The sequence below is a fragment of the Chaetura pelagica genome, unplaced genomic scaffold (assembly GCF_000747805.2).
Source record: "Chaetura pelagica isolate M959 unplaced genomic scaffold, ChaPel_1.0 scaffold294, whole genome shotgun sequence".
NCBI classification, from domain to species: domain Eukaryota; kingdom Metazoa; phylum Chordata; class Aves; order Apodiformes; family Apodidae; genus Chaetura; species Chaetura pelagica.
Window position 1 is genome coordinate 1,111,560 of NW_009953068.1, and position 6,482 is coordinate 1,118,041.

The 6,482-nt window shown below is 52.2% G+C and overlaps 1 protein-coding gene across 1 annotated transcript in view; it reads left to right on the plus strand.

Moving 5' to 3' along the window:
* Positions 1 to 6,482, plus strand: part of MYO18B (myosin XVIIIB) — a 73,143-nt gene that overhangs the window by 65,592 nt on the left and 1,069 nt on the right. The window lies entirely within an intron of this gene.

A 6,482-nucleotide genomic window follows, 5' to 3' on the forward strand; every position in this document is an offset into this window, starting at 1 on the left:
GTGGAGGGGTGGGGGTGGCTCTGGCCCTGGGAGAGGCTGAGGGGGTCCCTGGGGTCTCAATGGCTCTGTCACTGCAGCCCAGGTCCTGGGACACTGCAGGCAGCAGGAAGGTTTCCCTGCCCACTGTCTACAGCACACTTATAAAAGCCTGGGGGAAAGGGCTCTGGCACCAGCACTGGCACGAGGATCAGGTCACCTTGTTTGAGCTGCTCTGTGCTGCTGCCCTGGAGCAGCCAGGGCAGACCCCACCAGCTGAAGCTGCCGTTGCCAGCAGGACCCCTTCCCAATGCCCTGCCCCTCCTGCCTGTGCTCACAGACCTAACGAGGGCTCATCTCTCCCCACAGGGATGCCAGCTCCACGCTCAGCCTGGAGCCCACAGAGAGCATCAGGTCCTGGCTGGGGTTACCTGTGGGTGGCTCCTCCCCGACAGGGACCAGCGTGGCTGGGAGCCTCTCGGGCTGGTCCATCGACAGCAGCAGCACCCAGGGCTGCAGGGAAGGGACCCCAGCCTGTCCCAGGCATGACCACCTCTGGCAGAGACAGACCCAGCTGTTGGGGACGGGGAAGCGCCTCATGGAGAGCAGTGCTGCAGGATCCTGGAGGGGGGGGGGGCACTTTGGCTGGGCTCCTTTAGGATGCACAGCAAGGAGCTGGGGGGACCCGTGGCATTTTAAGACCAAAACATCAAATCCAGGAAGGTAGTCACTGCCACGCCAGGATCAGTGAAACACTAGATGAAAGTGGCTACATCAAAAACATGCTTCAAGCAGTGTAATATCCCTTGATACACTCTCTAGAGATAATTTAAAGAGGCGAGGCAGCCTGTTTGAGGACGTGTGTGCCATATGCTCACCCTGCGCTGCTGCAGGAACACTGTGTGGTTCTATAGCTTGGGTATAAAATATGGTAATTTTGGATGGTGATGCTGATGGGCTGTGTGGGAGTTGGAGAGTGGCCCAAGCATTCCCATGGCCAGACTGCCTTGGCTGGGCTCCCATGAGCCACCCTGGGGTGCTGCCTGGGGCTGAGTGGGTGCTCCTCAGATCAGGGCCAGCTCATCTGGCTGCCTGCTGGAGGGACCCAGAGACAAGCCCCTGTTTTACCCTCCAGCACCCAGAGACAGCCCCCTGTTTTACCCTCCAGCACCCAGAGACAGCCCCCTGTTTTACCCTCCAGCACCACAGAGCTACAGAGAAAATGGTTCTTTGCATTTCATGTGTGAAACGGTTTTGTGGGTCGAGTTTGGAGAAGTCCTGTAAATCTGAGGCTGGTGGCTGTGTCTCTGGAGGAAGGTGGGGGGGTCAGAGGAGGGTCTCTGGTCTCACTGGGAGATCCATAGGGGAGGCAGCTGGACTGTGGAGTCCCAGGGCTGGCTTTTCCTCCAACTCCCCCCAGAATCAGGACAGGGGCTGGGCTAGTGCTCAGCAACTGTTCTCTATGTCATCCGCCTGCTCCCTGTTCATGTGCAGGTCCATCCCTAGGGGCCTTGGGCAGGCAGGGTTTCATAGGGACTGTGGGTTACCATTTCATCATGGGGTGATGGGTGGGAGCCCTGAGAGCAGCTGGCTGAGCTCACTATGACCCCGTGCCCCACCCCAGCACCAGCAGGGCAGTAACACCTCAGCACTGCCTGGGGGTCTGTGGTCCAAATGACCCAGCTCTGCAAACGAACGGCAGCAAATCAGAAGTTAAGGCTAATATCATATTTCTGAGCTGAAATACCCTGGGTTAATAATAAAAGAGCAGGTATGTAGGCTTGGGGATTAGTAAGAATAACTTACTGGACTGACTGTGGACATTGTGAGAGGCAGTTTGTACCTCGACCTGGAAAGAGGGTGACAATCTCCTCCATCCTGGGGGCCACGAAACAGCAAACTGCAGATCCTGGTGTTGTGGCTGTGCTGAGCTTCAGCTAATCCAAGGTGAAAATATTAGAGAGGCTTCTGTATGAAATGCAAACAAACAGACAAAGAGACTAGTAAGGTAATAAAAATGAGATCAGTGAAATGAGCTCTTCCTTATTAAGATTCCTTTGTCTTACACAAGCAGCCAGTAATGAAAAATGAATCTTCCAAGCATTCACTTCTCAGCACTACATGTGGAATATTTCCTGAACAAACAGCTGCCGAAAGCCAGAGGAAAGCAGAGAAGCTGTTATTGTCAGAGCAAGTGCACAGGAATCACAGATTTGGTTAATATTTTCTTTAATTCCCTACTATTTAAATGCTTGTACAAAATGTTGGCCAGCAGGCTAAGCCTCAATGACTACAGCACATTGCAGGGCTGGAATAAACCACCAGGATATTTTTTCTTAGGAAGACGATTCAAAACTTCCTTCTGCCCCTGGTTAGGCAGGTTGGGGTTGCATTGTGACTGAGGGTCTGATCCTGGGGTGCAAGTTTGTACCTCGACCTGGAAAGAGTGTGACAATCTCCTCCATCCTGGGGGCCACGAAACAGCAAACTGCAGATCCTGGTGTCGTGGCTGTGCTGAGCTTCAGCTAATCCAAGGTGAAAATATTAGAGAGGCTTCTGTATGAAATGCAAACAAACAGACAAAGAGACTAGTAAGGTAATAAAAATGAGATCAGTGAAATGAGCTCTTCCTTATTAAGATTCCTTTGTCTTACACAAGCAGCCAGTAATGAAAAATGAATCTTCCAAGCATTCACTTCTCAGCACTACATGTGGAATATTTCCTGAACAAACAGCTGCCGAAAGCCAGAGGAAAGCAGAGAAGCTGTTATTGTCAGAGCAAGTGCACAGGAATCACAGATTTGGTTAATATTTTCTTTAATTCCCTACTATTTAAATGCTTGTACAAAATGTTGGCCAGCAGGCTAAGCCTCAATGACTACAGCACATTGCAGGGCTGGAATAAACCACCAGGATATTTTTTCTTAGGAAGACGATTCAAAACTTCCTTCTGCCCCTGGTTAGGCAGGTTGGGGTTGCATTGTGACTGAGGGTCTGATCCTGGGGTGCAGAGAGGAAGGGGTCTGCAATATGGGGTCCTGCCTCTTGGCTTCTGCAGCACCTGAAGCCCTGGCATCACCCTGGCATTCCCTGCCACCCCCCAGCATCCCTTCCCCTTCTGCTTCAGCTCACAAAAGCCAGAGCTTGGGTCTCAAGGCTGGTGGGGATCAGACACATTTATTTTTAAACATTATGGTGTCAAAAGCAAATCGTTATATGGGAAACTTGGAGCTCTTCTGTAGATGACAGCATGACAAGAAAATCCTCTTCCGGCAGAAATTAGGCCAGTCTCTTGTCTCTCCCTGAGCAGGAGTTGTCTTGGCTTTATTTGGGAGCTACCAGGAAAAGCATCCCAGCCCCACTTTCCTCCCCAGCCATGTGTTGCAGTGCATGTGAGGATTTTATTGTATAAATTATTTCAACTAGCATAATTATAATCATGTTAATTGCTATGTAATCTTCGCTAATTATTGTTGTATGTCATTTGCTTTGGTGCAAATGGCACATTGCAGAGCTCTGCTTGGCTTGCAGATCCTTCTGAGCTCTGCACTGGGCTTTGGATGGGGAAAACCAGCCCAGCCCTTAGCCTGGGATTGATGGGTGAGCAGCAGAGGCTGCAAGGGGGGATGGGACCACCTCACATGTGTCCCCTGCCTTGTGAGGAGATGGGCCATGATTTTGGGGTGGGTTTTTTGGTCATAGTCGGGTTAGGGTTAAAGGAGCAAATGATGAGGTGCTGATGCAGTGGTGTGTGGCCTGACGTGTGATGGGAGGCCAGAAGGGATGTGGCAGTGCTGGCACCAGTCTCTGGGCTTGTTTCTGAAGCTGTTTTATTATCCCAGCCATCAGAAACCTGTTTGATTGGAGAAACCTGTTTGATTGGAAAACCACGTTGCTTAGTGGTGGCTGGTGCAGGTGGCAGCTCCAAGGGTCTCTGGAGGTGAACGAAGCAGGTTCTGGCTTCCTAGGAGAGCAAGTGATGATGAATTTTGCTGGAAGGACCTGAGCATTTTACATGCTGGAAAGCAAGAGGAAAATCATCAAAAGCAGAGAAATCCCTGCAGTGTTTCCCCACCGTGTGGTGCCTTTTTGCTACTAGTGTAAACCCCAAGGAGTATTTGCATTTTCATTTAAAATCCAATCAGGCCCCACGTGCCCTCACCAGGCAGCTGTGGCTGCTCAGTGTGAGCCTGGCACCAACCTCAGACACCCTGACCATGGGATGAGCTGTGGCCAAGAGACCTGGCTTCCTGGGGGAAAACAGCCCTTTCCCCTGGGTTTTGTGTAATGAATGCAGCAAATAGCAACTGTTGGGAGAGACAAGGGTAGGTGAGGTGGTCCCTGGGATGCTGAAAACCAGGGCAGGTGTCTGCTTGGAACCCAGGGGCTGTGGAGCCACAGTGGCTGTAGCCACAGGAGCAGGAGGAACAGCCCTGTGGCTGCAGGGATGCTCACTCTCACTCCATTTCAGACTCTAAAGATTTTAGTAAAAATAGCAATTGCCTGTCATGCTGAACAGGACAATAAATAGTGGCGTGTAAACCACCCATGTTCACAGTCCATTAGGGTTTCTTACCTCTCCAGCTCACTTTTATCTCAGTCTTAAAAACCCAAGGAAAATATTGAAGCTGGCTGTTTAATTTATGAAAGGCAGTCGTGCAGCAGTTGGTTTGCAATATTATTTGGAGATGTAGAGAGTGATTGGAGCAATTTCTGTACAAATTCTCATGGAAGAATTACACCAGCTATTTAAGTAAGATGCAATTTAGTCTCCTAAAAACCAGCATTATCGAAATGCCTTAAACTATTCATCAGCTGTGAGGCTTCAGCAACGTCGGGTGCAGCAGCACAGGGCAGCCCTGGAAGTTGCTGCATTCCAGGGAGATTTAATCTCTGGTTGCTTCATTTTGCATTGGATAATCAAATGGTTTGGGCCCATTTAATGAGCTGTGGGCACGTGGCCTGGCAGTGAGTGCCAGGCCCAGGAGGTCATCTCCATGCCCTGGGCTGTGCCAGGGAGTTGAGGTTGCTCCATTGCCCCATTGCTGCTGCCATCACTGGTGTTTTCCAGCCATGGGGTTTGTCTCCAACACATCTCAGCATGTAAATTATTTCACGGGTCAGCAGAGCCTGGTCAGAATGGGTGGCCAGGATTATCTGCTCTCACCCCGTTCCCATGGCAACCCCAGCATTCCCGGGGCAGGATGCTTCATTACCGGTGATGCAAAACTTGCCTACTGCTCCCGCACCTACCGGCCTCCAGAGATGCGTTTATATTTAGGTTCTGCTGCTTTCCTCTGCCTTTCCCTCTCTCTTCCCCTTCTCCTCTCTGTCTCAGATAAAGTCACACCCTGGCAGCCTTCCTGGGAAGGCGAATTCCAGGTCTGCAATGGCTCAGCGATGCCGGGGGTTGGTGGGCAGGGATAATCCCCCGGCACTGCCGCAGCCTTTGTCGGGACGCAGCACCCGCAGGTGCGGGAACTCAGCACCTCCCGGGCACTGGGAGAATTCCTGGCAGGCAGAAAATGCTACTTTTCAGCCTTTCAAGCTAACACAGGTTCTTGGGGGAGATGTGAAGTGTCACATCGGTGGACTTAGTGTCCCCAGAGACACTGGTGGCAGCCTCTCCCCATCTCTGTGCATCAGGTGCACATGGAGGTGACAGGCTTGGTGCCAAGAAGCCCTTCGGCGTGTGTCGGCATCTGGAGGGACTTTGGCAGCCAAACATCCTGCCATGCCCAAGGAGTTGCTCCCAAGCTCCTGTCCAGGCAGAGTGGGTGCCCGGTGCCACTGCACACTTTGGTGAGGGACAGGCAGGAGTTGGGGGAAGGCAGGACCACCCCCTGCTCCTGCCATGCTGCCACCCCATCCCCACCCTGCTCAGCTGGGATGGGAATGGTGTCACTGCAGCTGTCCCAGAGCAGCTCCTGCTGCTCCACGGGGAGGAGTGGGAGTTAGATCAGGAATATCAGCAAGGCTCCTCCAGGGCAGCATCTCCCAGAGGGCTGGCACCACGGGCTGGTCCCAGCTGCAGGCCCCTGTGTGCTGCCCTGCCCATGGCAGAGGGACATGCCAGAGTGTTGTGGTGGTTGTTATTACTTCTTTTGTGAGCCCGGTTTAATAACACTTTAGTAAATCGTTGGCTTTGACAGAAATGAAATAAACCCTCCACTGTGCTATCATCTGTCGGGGGGGGGGGAAGAAAAGCACTTTTGGAAGAATATGTTGGTTTGGCAGAGCTGAAGTCGGTGACATCACAGCCGGGTTTAGCCGGGCTGGCTGACTTCAGAGTTATTTAAGCTAAAATCTTTGGGCATTGCTCGATGCAGCAGTGGGACATCATTCAGAGACTGCCACGGCAGCACCGGCTTCGTGCTGCTTAGCCTGGCCCTTCCTGCACGCGGTTAAGGTCACTGGGAATGTCACAGCTGAAACTAACGCCACTGTCTGTTGTTCAGGGTGAGCAGGGAGAGCAGGGAGGCAGCGCCGAGCCGGCCGGGCTCGTC